The following is a 14872-nucleotide window of genomic DNA, read 5'->3' as shown; positions in this document are numbered from 1 at the left end:
TTTACAAAGTTTTAAAAAAGCCCCTTTTAAAGAGAAGTTACAAAGGGGAGAGAATTTTAATTCTCTCCGAAATCTATAAACATGTAGAAAACATAGAATTATAGAAGGCTAAGCAGGGAGAACTAGACTATAACTCTCTCTAGAAACACTTGAAAAGATTTTAAGAATTCTGACACCTGGGGCCCACCCAGACTATCCCAAAGCAAAAATCTGGCTCAGTGGGGCTGGGCTTGTGTACTTTTCAAGGCTCCTGGGGTGGTTCTATAGAGCTGCTTGGGGTAAGAGCCACCGTTTACCCCACATCAGAGAGATCTGAGCACTGACAGTTCTCCAGTTAGGTAATGTGGAAAACACCTGCCAACCAGCAGCTCTCTGGAGGAATTTACCACAGCCTGGGTTTCCCAAGAAAACATTTACTGAAGATAATGGTATCCTTGTGATAAAACACAAAATAAAATTCAGTTTAATTCAAGAAAGCATATCCAAAAACATTTTTATTTCTTAAACATAGGTCAAGTCACTTTTTTTTTGGACAGAGTCTCGCTCTGTCACCAGGCTGGAGTGGAGCGGCACAATCCTGGCTCACTGCAACCTCCACCTCCTGGGTTCAAGCAATTCCCCTGACTCAGCCTCCTGAGTAGTTGGGACTACAGGTGCGTGCCACCACTCCTGGCTAATTTTTTGTATTTTAGTAGAGATGGGGTTTCACCATGTTGGCCAGGATGGTCTTGATCTCCTGACCTTGTGATCTGCCTGCCTTGGACTTCCAAAGTGCTGGGATTGCAGGTGTGAACCACCATGCCTGGCAAAGAACTATTATATACATAGATTATTTTCTAGGGTTGAAGTATTTTGAAAAATTTTAAGAAGGTACTCTCCCCCTGACCCCTGAAATGGGAACTGAGTACATTGGAAAAGCTTTAAGAATTTGAATGTGTAATCCTGATAGATTTCATTCCAAATTTAAAATGCATCAGTGGATGGAATGAGTTCCATAACAAATGGAAATTGCTCCCTCTTTATCACAGAGCAAGGCACTATACTGGGTATTTTGGGAGACTAAGAGGCAGTGATGATGATGATGATGATGATAGTGATCATAGCTAACACTAACTAGATTATCTCATTGAAGCCCTAAAATATATAAAGTGGGCCGGGCACAGTGGCTCATGCCTGTAATCCCAGCACTTTGGGAGGCCGACGCTAGTGGATCACCTGAGGTCAGGAGTTCAAGACCAGCCTGGCCAACATGATGAAACCTGTCTCTACTAAAAATACAAAAAATTAACTGGGCATGGTGGTAGGCGCCTATAATCCCAGTTACTCAGGAGGCTGAGGCAGGAGAATCACCTGAACCCGGGAGGCAGAGGTTGCAGTGAGCTGAGATCACGCCATTGCGCTCCAGTCTGGGAAACAAGAGCAAAACTCCATCTCAAAAAACAAAACAAAAAAAATGTATAAAGTGGATATTTTTATGCCTTCATTTTTTAGAGAAGGAATTTGAGATTGAGGAGGTTGAATGAATTGCCCAAGGTGACCAGCCAGTAAAGAGTGGACTCTGGCTTTGAAATCTGGCTGGTTGATTCCATAGCTCAAGCTGTCACCCATTACAGAGCTTTGCTTCAGGAGCCTGTAATTCCAGGGGACTGCCGGGTGCTATATTCCCTTGCTTATCAGTCTGTGACTGTGCCAAGTGGTGCATGTGTAAAAGCTCAAGAAAAACATTGAGGTAATGGCCTTAAACAAGGAACTACCAATAAGCCTGTTCACTGATGAAGCTCAACTCACAGCTCTAGTGTCAAGGTTAAGAACTTGCTTCCTTTTGTTAAGTAAACTTTTGCTTAAGTAAAGCTCAGAGTCTGAGAACAATGCTACAGAAAAAAAATATTGACTGAGTCTTGGCCCCTGCTAGGAAACATAATATGTATTTCACATGCGTAAAATTTAAACACCTTGTTGCTTACTTATAGTAAGCAATTGCTGTAATAAACCAAGGAGACTTCAGGTCAAACAGATGTATTTGTTTGACAAAATGTAAACAGAATCTTGAGCCCTGATTTTGCCAGTAGTTATTCCCTTTCCAATTAGCCTAAGATGTCTCTAATGTTAACTTAAAAAAAAGGTAGAAAACAAAAGCAAGGACAGTACTCCCTGCTCAGGACAAAAGTCTTTTTTAGTGGGGTTTCTAATACGGAGGTTGTTCTGGAAATTGTTGCCTGAATGTGGCTAAGCAGCCTACAAAACCGTGAGTACCGGGAACCCAAAATACTTTCCAATCCTATTTGTTTGGTGATGGTAACAGCGTGGGCCTGAAGATATGTTTGTATCTTAACTCTAAGCCCTCTTTCAAATGGTGCCTCACTCAGCCCAAGAAACAGACATGTATTTGATAGAGAAGGAAATGCTAAAGCTTCCTTCCTGAGATTCATAACACCACTTACATCACACTGGATCATTACCTAAGTGCTTTCACAGGTCATATACATTGTTTGATACTATTAATAGGTGCCCATTTTAAAAACCTGTTAGGTGTGATCATGTGACTTCTGCCAAGCATGAACATCAGTCATGAGGGTCACAAATCTGGAACTGGAATCCCAGTGATCTGCTACCAAATTATGTCCTTCTTGATCCCAGTTAAATAAAAAGGCTGAATAAGCAAGCAAATTGTTAATAGGAAAGGGAACCCCTCATAGCCAGACAGTCCCCGCAGTGGCCTCTGGTCTTGGAAGCAGGGCAGTCCCTCTGTCTGCCTTCTGGGCCCACTGCACCAAGCAGATCATGGCTTTGCACGAATTCCCAGTATCCACAGTGGATCTTCTCGGTAGAATGTTTCAACTTGCTCGTGGAGGTCACAGCGAGGCCCCCATACTCTCTTTTATAGATATACATTCTCCCCTCATTTTGTTGAAGTTTTCTTTTTCATATGAGCAGCCAAGGCTCACTAAATTGCCGTCAACTAACTAGTAGGGCCTCTGGTCTGCAAGATCCTCTGCTTTCCTGCAGAGCAAGTGTTCCTTTGCTATTTACAAAATGCTGTTGCTAAGAACAGTCTTGCTCTCTGCTGAGTAATGCTGAGTGGCCTGCCCCACACACAGGTGAGAATAGAAAAGCCCCTATCTGAATGAGTTGTGTCATCTAGTGCAGATTCTTCTACAAGCATACATACACACCCTTGGGGCCCCAACACTCACGATTGGACAGGCTATGGTGCTGGTAGCATTCCCCTCTGCTGCCCCCCTCTGGCAGGGCACCTCTCCCACGTGGGCTCTCCTCCCAGGCCTCAGGTCTCCCTGGAGATCAGCCCAGCCACCCCTTCACAGGGCCCCCAGCACCCACCAAGCCTCCTATGCCCCCAGTGGCTCTGCTCCTGCTCCTTCCACAGCCTTTTAGGAACCTATAGAAACTTTTCTATATTTCTCCAGAACCATAAATGCTCTGTTGTCAAAGGGAAGCTACCAGAGGGCATCAGTGGGAAACTGTTCAACACCCTAGCCACACACCCCGGTCAACTGGCCCCTGTCGCCGAAGCCCCACTGCTGTTGAGCAACAACAGTGCGACCCCAGCAATCCTTCGACCCTCCTCTGGGGAATCCTCCATTCTCCCAGGGCCAGGCCTCACCCCCAGATGTGAAGTGGAACAACTCACAGAGCCAGGTTAAAAGGATGAGCCACGAAGTAATGAGCTGGGGTCCTGAGCAAGGTATCTCTGATCTGGGACACAGTCCCAGCCCTGCCGCAGAGCCAATCAGAGCTGGACAATCACAGGACTGGGTGGGAGGGCAGGCAACCAGTGCTGCCCCACAGGCCCCCTGCCCTGGGCCCTGGGCATGAACATCCAGCAAATGACCCCAAAAGCCTCCTCTGCAACTTTCTTAGCAGTCTGAGCAAAATATTCAAATGAATAAATATTCAATTCAGCACTTCTTAGTTCTTAAACTTAAAAAGAATAAAAAAGTTGGGTGCCAGGATTTCAATCCTAAAGCAAGGCTAACCCACCATTCCATATGACTGTGGTGCCCTCTGGTGTTCAGGAATAAAGGAACTGTAAACAGGAGTTTCAACTTCAAAATATTTCTCACCCCAGATCACCCTTGATTTTCCATGTCCCTGATGCCTGTCCCCCAGCCCCTAAGATGACGAGAGTTGCTGAGAAAAACACTCCTGGAAACATCCGGGTGGGGCAGGTCATGTCTGGAGGCCGCCCTCTGGGTGCTTTCTTCTGAAACTGGAGTTTTGCAATAGCATCCCAGAGCTCGTCTGTTGGGGGATTTATATTACAACCTACAAAAATCTGTTTTTTTGTAAGCCTTCTGTCTGAAGTGAGAAACGTTGGAGCAGCTGTGGAAATTCTGAGATCTCCACTCCATCCACTCCTTGGCTGGGTCAAGACAAAAGACCCCTGAGAGATCCAGGTAGCGAATGACAACAAAAACCCAGGAACCAGCCAGAGACAATCGGCCAGTTCAGCAGCAGTGAATAAATGCTGCTGCGTGCTGCTGGGGGAACGCCAAGGCTAAGAGTTGTCCTCTACCTCTCAGAGCATGTCAAAGAGTTCCCAAAATGTCAGATCTATGCCAGGCTTTCCTTGGCCGGTTCACTGGGATGTTTTATTTAAACACAGATATGCTTTCCAATTTGAAAAGTTTCTCCCTGCGTCACGCTGAACAGCTCTGACCCACAGGGACATCTGCGTTTACAACCCCTGATTGCCACTTGCAAGGGAAAGCATGAAGTATGGCCCACAATACTTGGCACCTAACGGGAAGGACCAGAACGTGGTAAAGAAAAGACATGCTGGAGGTACCAGGAACAGGGACGGTCCCCTGGGAGCAGACAGGGAAAGGTAAATGCTGACCTTCCCTTTGCCATTCACGGGAAAGAACTTCCGTGTCCTCCTGCCCAAACGTGAGGCTGGGGCGGGGTTATTGGTTTCTCCGGGCTACCTAAAGAGGTACCGCAAACTGCGTGACTTAAAACAACAGGAATGTCTTCTTCTGCAGGTCTGGAGGCCAGAAGTCTGCAGTCTAGGTGTCTGCAGGGTTGGTCCTTACCAGAGCTCTGGGGGGAGTGTATCCCATGCCTTCCTCTTAGTCTGTGGTGCTGCCAGCAATCGTTGGTGTGTGTCACCATGGTGTGCCTCTGATGTCACATGCTGTTCAGCCCTGGGTCTGCGTCTTCACATGGCGTTCCCCACTCTGTGTGTATCTCTCTGTATCTCTTCTCCTTGTCTAAGGAGGACTCCAGTCGGATTAAGGACTTACCCTACTCCAGTATGGCCTCATCTTAATTTAGGTCCTAATTACATCTTCACAGACCCTGCTTTGAAATAAGGCCACATCCACAGGTACCAGAGATTAGGACATCTCTCTTTTAGAGGCACAACACATTCAATTCACAATAGGACTCTAAAATTGGGCACAGTTGAAGGTTTTATTTAGGCCTAGTCAGTGGTGCTGGGAAATGTTTAATAACTAGATTTCCGGGGCCTGGGGGACATTAGTGGAGGCAAGCTCTGGTTCGTAATGTTTGCCTATTTCCCTCCCAGGCCTATTTCAAGCTATCAACAAAACTCCTGAAAAGTCACCAGTGTGTGGCTGTCTTTCATTGGTACTAACCATGCCCTTGGGCCTATTTTATGAAAAACGTCAATAGCTGAAAGGAGTTATTTACTACAGTTTTTATGCATATTTCGTATTATTGAGGACAAGATGCCCTGACAACTTTTCATTATCTATGTGTAAAATGACCAATTTGTATGTAATTCAAATCCAATTTCAAATCTGAGCATACATCTGGGGATCCGGGCAGATCTGTTTTCTGGGTCTCCATTACCCTAAAGCAGCATCGGCCTTCTCCTCCCAGCCCTTCCAGACACCTGCCCCACCTTTGATATCCCCACCACTCACAGATTTCCCATCTCCCAGGTGTGACAACTCAACCATATCCTTTGAGGTGACCCTGGCACTCAGCTTCTACTCTCTCCATCCCAACCTTGTCATTGGCCTGGGGTCCTTCAGCACCCATGTGTCCCTTCCAGACACGGCACACCCTCCCTTGTCTGATTTTGGATGCTCTCCACCTCTCAGATCTGAAACTCCAGCCTCGCCTCTCTGCCCATGGCTGCCACCTTGCCAACAATTCCCTTATGCATGTGGTGCTTACATCTTGATGATACCTCCGAGCTCCCCAAGCCTATCTGCTGCGACCCTTTCTCTAACCCTTTCCCTGCCCGGTGAAATCTCTGGGATCGCCATTGTAACTGCCCCCTTGTCAATATCCCTAACTCCGTCCACCACCTCAGCCAACATTGGACTGACTGCATGTTCATCTGCTGCTGGGGTGAATGCTGTCACTGCAGACCCAGAGTCTCCAGTGCTAGGGGGCTACAACACTGCCCAGCACCCTCTGTGTGTCCCAGTAAGACCTTTTACCATTCTCCACCACTCCTCAGCTCTCCTGTCTCACTTTCAGCAAAAGACATCCCCACCTATATCACAAGAAAAAATATACAGAGAATACTCCCTTGTTAACAAAGTGTGTTCACATAGGGTCATTTGACCCACACACCTGGGATAGGTAGGCAGGGCAAGTGTTAGTATTCCCACTTTATAAATCAAGAAACTGAGGCTCAGAGGGGTTTCATGTACACATCAGGCAGTTATTAATGGAGCAAGGGTAGGAACATGGGTCTCCCAATTCTCAGAATCCCAGGTCAAGCAGGGCAGTAATTTTACCGGTGAGGCCTTGGTAGACAGAACAAGCTCCCATATCTCTGGACATCTTCCAGATTCTCTGTCCACCTCTAGAGTGTGCTGCCTTCTCAACTATGATTCAATTGCTCTGAAGGCACCTGAAGTTTATTCACCCTTTATGCTACCAAAAAGAAAGCATAATGATCCTGAAAGCAAGAAGCAGTTTTATTTTCCTTTCCTCTGAGAGTTGTTTCCACCAATTGTGTTTCCTTGTGGAAGTGTTTGGCTGGTAGAGTATTTATCCTCAGAGTCCTCGGCTGAAACAAGACAGCTCACCCTTTGCTCCTGTGGGCTGGTTCACAGCTCAGGAGCAGACCAAAGGTCTGATCTGGAAACATCATCCCATGGAAGCCAAATGCATGTCTGGAGACCCACTATGGTGTCATGGAGGAGAATCCGCTGGGTGGATCCAGTGCTGTGGGCTTACACAGATGAGCTGATTTTCTGTAAACACATGATACGAGCCAAAGCCACTTCCTCTGGGAATGGAAGCCCTAAGTGAGTCACACTGTAGTCGATTAGGAATCTCAGCTCTTGCCTGGGCCTTCCAACAAAGGATGCACACCAGAAGGAATCTGCTTCTGTCAATATAAAAAGTACTTCCCTAACCCAGTTTCTCTTCCAGTCCCTTTCTTTGTTTGTGTTGCATCCACGTGGTTGTACATAGAGGCAAATATGCAAAACAGGTGCTGACCTCCCGTTAGCACCCGGGCCAGCCTGTGTGCCTTCCTGCAAGGCCACCTCTGGGACATCTTGCTCTTTGACCTGCCTGCACTGGGTCAGCCCACCCCACCCCATAAGAACCGATGTCTGCGGGGTACACCAGAAGCACTGGACTGGGACACAGATGGCTTGGCTTCTAACTGTGTGAACTTGGGGAAGGCCCATGCCCCCCTGAGTCTCTGATTCCTCCTCTGCAAAATGAGAGTTTTGCTATGGGTGAAGCTAACTGGGCATCGCTGTGAGGACTGCTTATGTTGTTACGACGAAGGGGACTCCATAGAGCAAACAGAGAGTGCTGCAGGGAGCCGAGGACAGAGGAGCCCCTTTTATACAAGATTTATTTAGGGGCTCGTAGTTAGGTTTAGAACTAGACAATGTTTTTGCCGAGCTCTAGTGGAAATGGAAAATGAGGAACAGCAATGTGTCAGGTGAAGAGAAGCAAATAAGAAGGGAAAGTCCAGGCCTGCTCGTGGGTGAATCAGCAGATACCACACACCTGCAAAGTCATTGATTCATGCACATTTTAGGCAGTTTTTATGGGCAGATTTTGAGCAGAGGTGGAACAGGATTGGACTGGCCCATGGGGCCATTTAAGTCAACCTAGGGCATTCTTGGTGGCTCTGAGGACACTAGTTTAAAAGGATGCCTCCTAGTCTTTGCCCATGGCTGCCTCATGGGGACACTGTCACTGTCTCCTTCCCAAACAGAGTGGGGTGGTGGGAGGAACACAGAAATGTTGTGAACATTAAATAATAATATCCACAAAAAGCACGAGCGTGTAGCTTTCAACAAATGCTAGCAACTATTCGTGCTCTGTGGGTCACCTCAAAGGCAAAGGAAAGGGGAGCCTTCTCCAGGATCCCCGTTGGACTAAGGTCCCACATGTTCAGGTGCACCTGTCCCAGGGCTGCCCCGAGTGTGGGCCAGCAGCCAATGATTTCAGCTCTCCTCCATCCTAAGGAGGAAGCCCCAGGGCCTGTGGGAAGCACAGCACCAGTGCTGGGAGGCAGTGGCCATACTGGCTCAGAGTACCCAGCTGAGTCTAGACTGGTGTTGAAATCCCGGCCCTGCCATTTACTAGCTTTGCTGCCTTAGACAAGCTACTTCAACTCTCTCAGCCTCAGTTCTTCATCTCTAAAATGTGCAAACATTTGTTGAGTAAATAGCTGTGGAGTAAATGGGAATAAGACTACTTTCCATATGGGGTCTTTGTGGCAATGAGATAATAACTAGGCCAACTGATGACATGGTAGGTCAATGATTAATTTTATGTGACAACTTGACTAGGCTGCAGGGTGCCCAGATATTTGCTCCAACATGATTCCGGGTGTGTCTGCTTGGGTGTTTTGGGTGAGATGAACATCTGAATCATTTGAATCAGTTGATTGAGTAGAGCAGGTTGCTGCCCCCTTCCCCCGCTCAGTGTGAGTGGCCCTCATCTAGTCAGCTGAAGGTCTGAATAGAACAAAAAGACTGACTCTTCCTCAAGTAGAAGAGAGTTTCCTCCTGCCTGACTGCTTTGAGCTGGGACATTGTTTTTTTTGTTTTTTGTTTTTTTCCTGCCCCCAGACTTAAACTGAAACATTGACTCTTCCTGGGTCTCAGGCATGCTGAGTACAGATCCTGGGACTTGTCAGCCTCCATAACCACATGGGCCAACTCCTTATTTTATATATGTATATGTACAAAATACATTACACACATATATCCATGTCTCCTACTGGTGCTGTTTCCCTGAAGAACCCTGACTAATACAGTAGGTGCTTTAAAAAAAAGATCACTTTTAATGATTGCTATTTCTGTTATTTCAAAACTAAGCAAGAAACGACTTCCAAATGTAAAGCGGATTGAAATTATGCTGTTTAAGAGGTAGGAGGAAATGCTAATAATGACCTAAATGCACTTATTATTTGTGTGCTGTTCAGAAGGTACATTTGATCTTCTTAAATGAGCATTTATAATAACATATGTGTGTATCGGTTGTGGCAATATCATTTCTTAAACTCTGGGAAAAACATTTTAAATTTATATCAGTAACTACCTTCTATTTATATAGCTCTCTAAAATTTAAGAATTATATTAATTGTACTATGAATTTACCATTCCTTAGTTATGATGAAATCACTGATATGCAAACCTGACTGTCTGCTAAAGAGGGTGAAGGAAGTGCTCAATGATTGCTTCTGCAGCTTACAGAGGTGGTGAGGGACTCCCATGAGCATGGGCCCAAAAGAAAGCCATCACTACAAGATTCAGGGCACAAGGGAGGACTGTGAACAGCCTCAAGATGTCAATAAGGAAAGACTCATGCCTGTAATCCCAGCACTTTGGGTGGCTGAGGTGGGCGGATCACTTGAGGTCAGGAGTTTGAGACCAGCCTGGCCAACATGGTGAAACCCTGTCTCTACTAAAAATACAAAAACTAGCCTGGCATGGTGGCAGGCTCCTGTAATCCCAGCTACTCAGGAGCTGAAGCATGAGAATCACTTGAACCTGGGAGGCAGGGGTTGCAGTGAACAGAGATCGTGACACTGCAATCCAGCCTGGGCGACAGAAGCAAGACTTCATCTCAAAAAGAAAAAAAGAAAAAGAAAAGAAGAAGAAGATAAAAAATTAAACTCCACGAATGCATTACAAAAAAAAAAAAAAAAAAAAAAAAAAAAAAAAAAAAAAAAAAAAAAGAAAAAGAAAAGAAGAAGAAAGTACATGCCACAAAAGCACAGACTACAGGTGGAGGAGGAAGAGAAGGAGACCTCCTCACTCTAGCAGCTGGGCTTACCAGCAGAGGAAGCGGGCAGTGGTGGCAGGGGAGGGACAGAGCAAGTCCTTCGTGGCCCATGATTCTGGAGATGAGCTACTTTCCGACAACACGATTATGCCTTGAAGTGATTCATAAGAAAAAATGCAGTCAGTAGAAATGGTATGTTTAGTTCCTTTAAAGTTCTAGGTAGGAATAAAGGACATAGGTCTCCAGAGGTTTTTATTATGGCCTTGTACAGGCCATGACTTTGAAGAGAAAGGAAGATGTAGGAGGTGGACTGTTGGCCCGAGATGGTGTCAGAGGACACAGCTGATCTTCTGGCGATTACTCTGAGCTACCAGACATCAATAGCCATCAAGGAGCATCATGAAGACTACCAAGGCTATCAAATAACCTGGCTGGCAGAAGACTCACCTCCTAATGAAGACTTTCAACCGAAATCTGAGTTGGAGAGGAAGACGGGCTCCATTACATTTATACTATGAAGGGTAATAAAGGATAAAATACCCAACATTTCTTAGAAAACGTAGCAGGAAGACTACCAGGAACAGTATTTATAGGCTCAGCTGTTTATTCACCAAGGTTTATTGAATAACCAGTTGCTCTGGAGACTATAACAAATAAATGAGATCCAGGCCCCATATCAGCTGGAAGTGCCTTCTACAAAGCAAATGTCCAAGGAGCTCTCAACCACCCCCGCTATCAAACGTTTCATCTCTGAGAAGGGAGAGAGATCCAGTCTCTTTAGAGGGCATCAGCAGGAAGTGATGCTGTGCCATTGCCATGGACGGTATCATTTCTGGGCCCTGCCAGAAACCCAGATGTCTCCCTTCACTCACCCTCTCCATTTAAACCATGCCTGATCAGTTAATCAGACCTAATCATGTCTCCTTTCGAAAGCTCTCTCAAGTCCACTCTCTCCCTCTGTTTCTTGAATAGAGGTAGTGAACTTGGTCACTACCCTGCCCGCCTCCTAACTGACAGTTCTTTCTCCAGTCTTTCTCTGGTCCCCATACACTATATTCCTTTAAAATGCGAATGTTATACCATCACTACCCTGCTGATAACTCTTCAAACTTGCCCATTGATCTTTAGCTAGTCCAGCCTCTTAGCAGGGCCAGCCCCTTGGACTTGCCTCTGCCTCTTCCTTCAGTACCATCTCTTCCCAACGCCTTCCTATCCACTCAAACCGTTTCTACTAATTACAGTACACTGTTTAGCTCCATGAACACACCGTTCTCTCTGTCCTCTGAGTCTTTACACATGCTGTTCACTGTCTGAAGACATTCTTCTACTCCCCTCACCCTGGTCTCCCAATCCGACCTGGCTCACTCCTTCAGCACAAAGAGTCAACATTTTTTAAATGTCAGGAGAATGTCACAAATGATGGAGGTAGGAAACAGACAGAAGAAAGCTGTGGCCCCTGTGAAGCAGGAACCCTGGAGGAGGCCACATGAGGAGTTCAACTATCAGAAAAGCTGAAAAAATTGCATGAGCAAGACCATGTAGGCAAGAAAAGTACTGGGCAAGCTGGAAAATTGAAGGCAGACAGATCCACCTGGTGCATAAGAGCTGGGGAAGAGTGGGTGAATGAGTGGTCAAGGGGAGAGGCTAGGTCAGTAAAGCTAGACAAGGGAGAGGCCTTGAAAACCAGGCAAAGGAGTTTAGTCCTCATTTTATAAACAACGGGAAAAACTTGAAGCTGGGTAGTGCCAGTTTCCATTTTAAAAAGGTGTGGCCAACGAGTGCAGAGGAATGGGGTTGTCGAGGTGAGTGACCTAGAGGAAGATTAGGAGATGGGGCTCAGACCAGGGTAGCAGCAGGCAGAACTGACTGAGGCGGTGGATTCGGAAAAGATGTGGAGATCTAACCCCCTAGGCTCAATGCTCAATCACTGAATGCAGCAGAGAGAGTGACCCAGGAATCAGAGGGGACTTGAGATCCTTGCCACAGAAACTGAGAATATGGCAAGGCCCATTGACTGAGGTGGGAATCCAAAGCAGGAGCTACTGATTAGTTTTAGAACATGTTGACTTTAGGGTGTAGCCTCTAGAAGCCCACATGCACAATTAAAATCAGACACAGCCCTGGTTTCAGCGTGCAGAGCTGTTCACAGAAACCACCTGTTAGAGTTTGTTTTATCCTTCCTGGTGTCCTTATGTTTCCATGACTCCTTTTTTCATATCCCAATGAAGTAATGTGAATTGTTTGCTTTGCACACCAAGAACGAATTGTCAAAGCGCAGGGAGACTGGACCTGAGCGCCGATGAGTGGGAGAAGAGTGGTTGTGCCAGGGCCAAAATTTTCACTAGGAAATTGTTTTGCTCCCTAAGTTTGTGTCAAGCAGTCATATTCTGTTTCTCTTCCTTTCAAGATCCCTCCCAAGTCCCAGCGTTGACCTGCCCTCATGAGCAACCTGAACACTGCGGACAACACTGCTTCTTCGCTCGGAGCCCCTGGGGCACTTTGAAGTTCACAGCGCACACATTTTTCACATAGTTATGTAGTTTCTTCTTTGCTTTTGAACTCTTTGCAGGTGTGCATCTTGTCTCCTTAACTAAATTCTTAACTCTTAAAGAGCCCGATTTACGTCAAACATTTTATTTTGCAATTGTCAGCGTGCCTAGTAAAGTCCCAAGTGCATATCAAGTTTTCAACAATACAAACTGGATTGAAACTCATTGAATTTATTTGGTGTAGAAAGGAGAGTGGAAAACAACCTCCTTGAAAGGACATGGTATGAGAGGTATCTCCTCTAATACCATGAGAGGTTGATGAGGGGAGAGAGATAGCATCAGTTCCTACCATGTAGAGGAACCTATCCTAACATTAACAAAGGCTTCCCAGGCAAGGCACAGTGGCTCACGCCTGTAATCCCAGCACTTTGGGAAGCTGAGGTGGGTGAATCACAAGGTCAAGAGTTCAAGACCAGCCTAACATGGTAAAACCCCGTCTCTACAAAAATTAGCTAGGTGTGGTGACATGCGCCTGTAATATCAGCTACTCAGGAGGCTGAGTCAGGAGAATCACTTGAACCCAGGAGGCACAGGTTGCAATGAGCCAAGATGGCACCACTGCACTCCAGCCTGGGCGACAGAGCAAGACTCCGTCTTAAAAACAAAAAGAAAGAAAAAAAAAAAGGCTTTCCCTCTCTTGTAATAATAATGATTTTGCATTCTAAATATACTTGAAAGGACGAGAATATTGGTCTTCTAGTTGCCAAGTAATTTGTCTTCTCCACTGGCTAAAATGTCTGTTTTCCTGAGGCCACCTTTTGTGATCAATAATACTGGTAATATAAAATATGGACCTTGTCATTCATAGTGAATTACACGCCATAGCACTCTGCAGCATTCAAATGGCAAGACTGAGAGTGAATCTTTCAATTCCTCTTGGTTAGAGCTCCATTTGTGTGGCCATCATGATGTTCCAGCAACTTAAAAGGAGGGTATGCACGACTCAGCTCGTGACATTTTCCCCAGGCAGAAGAGATGGGAAAACCCCAAGTATTACAGTGGCCAGATTGTGTACTTGTCATATTGGAGGAAGATGTCTATGGGAGAAGTGAGGAGAGGAGGTAGGAAGCTCATTTTGTAGATTGATGAATCCCAAAGATTTCAGGGGCTGTCCTGACACCAGTGCCTGGCACTCCACCATCTATGTCATTCTTTAATATGGATCCCGCTCCCCAGGATGCTTATAGGGCATTGGAATAATGGGACCATAACTTGTAGCTTTCAGTAGGAGACACAGTTAAGAATAGGAGGAGGAGTGGTTTGAAAGGAGGATGAGTGGATCAGGTGATGGATATCCTAAAAGCTCGAACTTGACCACTGCACAATCTATGCATCTTTAAAAATTGCACTTGTATCCCATAAATTTATACAAATACAATAAAAATTAGAGCACAGCGAGTTCTACTCTCTAGAGCAGCATGAAGCATGCCTCCAGAGGTCAGCAAAGATGAGAGGAAAAGACACTAGAGTACTTGCTTTACAGCTGTGCCAAGTAAAGACACTAGAGTACTTGCTTTACAGCTGTGCCAAGTACTTGACTCCCCATGCATTTTAGAGCATACCTTCCCCCTTCTGAGGTTCCCACGGGATAGCAGCGTAAACAGCAGGAGAGCTCCTTCTCAGCCCTGGTGGCACCAACGCCCCTTGGCTCTGTGTCACATTCCTTCAAAGACTTCATGGGCCTCAGGTTACAAAGGCCCTGTTGCACAATTCTTGGGAGGGTGGGCATGGGGCTGGGCTGGAATGACAGGCAGTGTCCTGCGCGTGTCGGAGATCCAGCGTGGCCACCTGCCAAGGCGCCTCAGGGGACGGCAGCAAGAGGAGACTGTTGTCTCAGGATCTTCGAAGAGGTAGCTTCCTTTTGCTTTTTTCCTTCCAAGCCTCTTAAATAAGATTTGTCAAGGCTACATTTTCTCTGATAATTCAAGAGAAAATATTTCAGAAGTTTACTTGGCCTACCTGGATTTCATTTTACTGGAGAGATTTGAAACTTCAAAACCACAGTGAAGAATTCTGAAACTAAAACTCCTTTTATCCCTCTGTTTTTCACAATTATCTTTCTCCTGTAGTAATACACTGCAGTGTGTGCAAAATTACTCAATACATTACACAACTTT

General features: G+C 45.9%; 1 protein-coding gene across 1 annotated transcript in view; it reads right to left on the bottom strand.

Moving 5' to 3' along the window:
* The window catches only part of DNAJC5B (DnaJ heat shock protein family (Hsp40) member C5 beta), a 69395-nt gene extending 54991 nt beyond the window's left edge, over positions 1-14404 (bottom strand). Inside the window, exon 1 of the mRNA XM_037745367.1 lies at positions 14318-14404. The gene's annotated coding sequence lies outside the window, so the exon portion shown is untranslated. The remainder of the gene's footprint in view (positions 1-14317) is intronic.
* Positions 14405-14872: the final 468 nt, after the last annotated feature.

The sequence above is a fragment of the Cebus imitator genome, unplaced genomic scaffold, assembly GCF_001604975.1.
Source record: "Cebus imitator isolate Cc_AM_T3 unplaced genomic scaffold, Cebus_imitator-1.0 Scaffold198, whole genome shotgun sequence".
In the NCBI taxonomy this organism is placed as follows: Eukaryota; Metazoa; Chordata; class Mammalia; order Primates; family Cebidae; genus Cebus; species Cebus imitator.
This window is presented reverse-complemented; position numbering and strand designations above follow the sequence as displayed.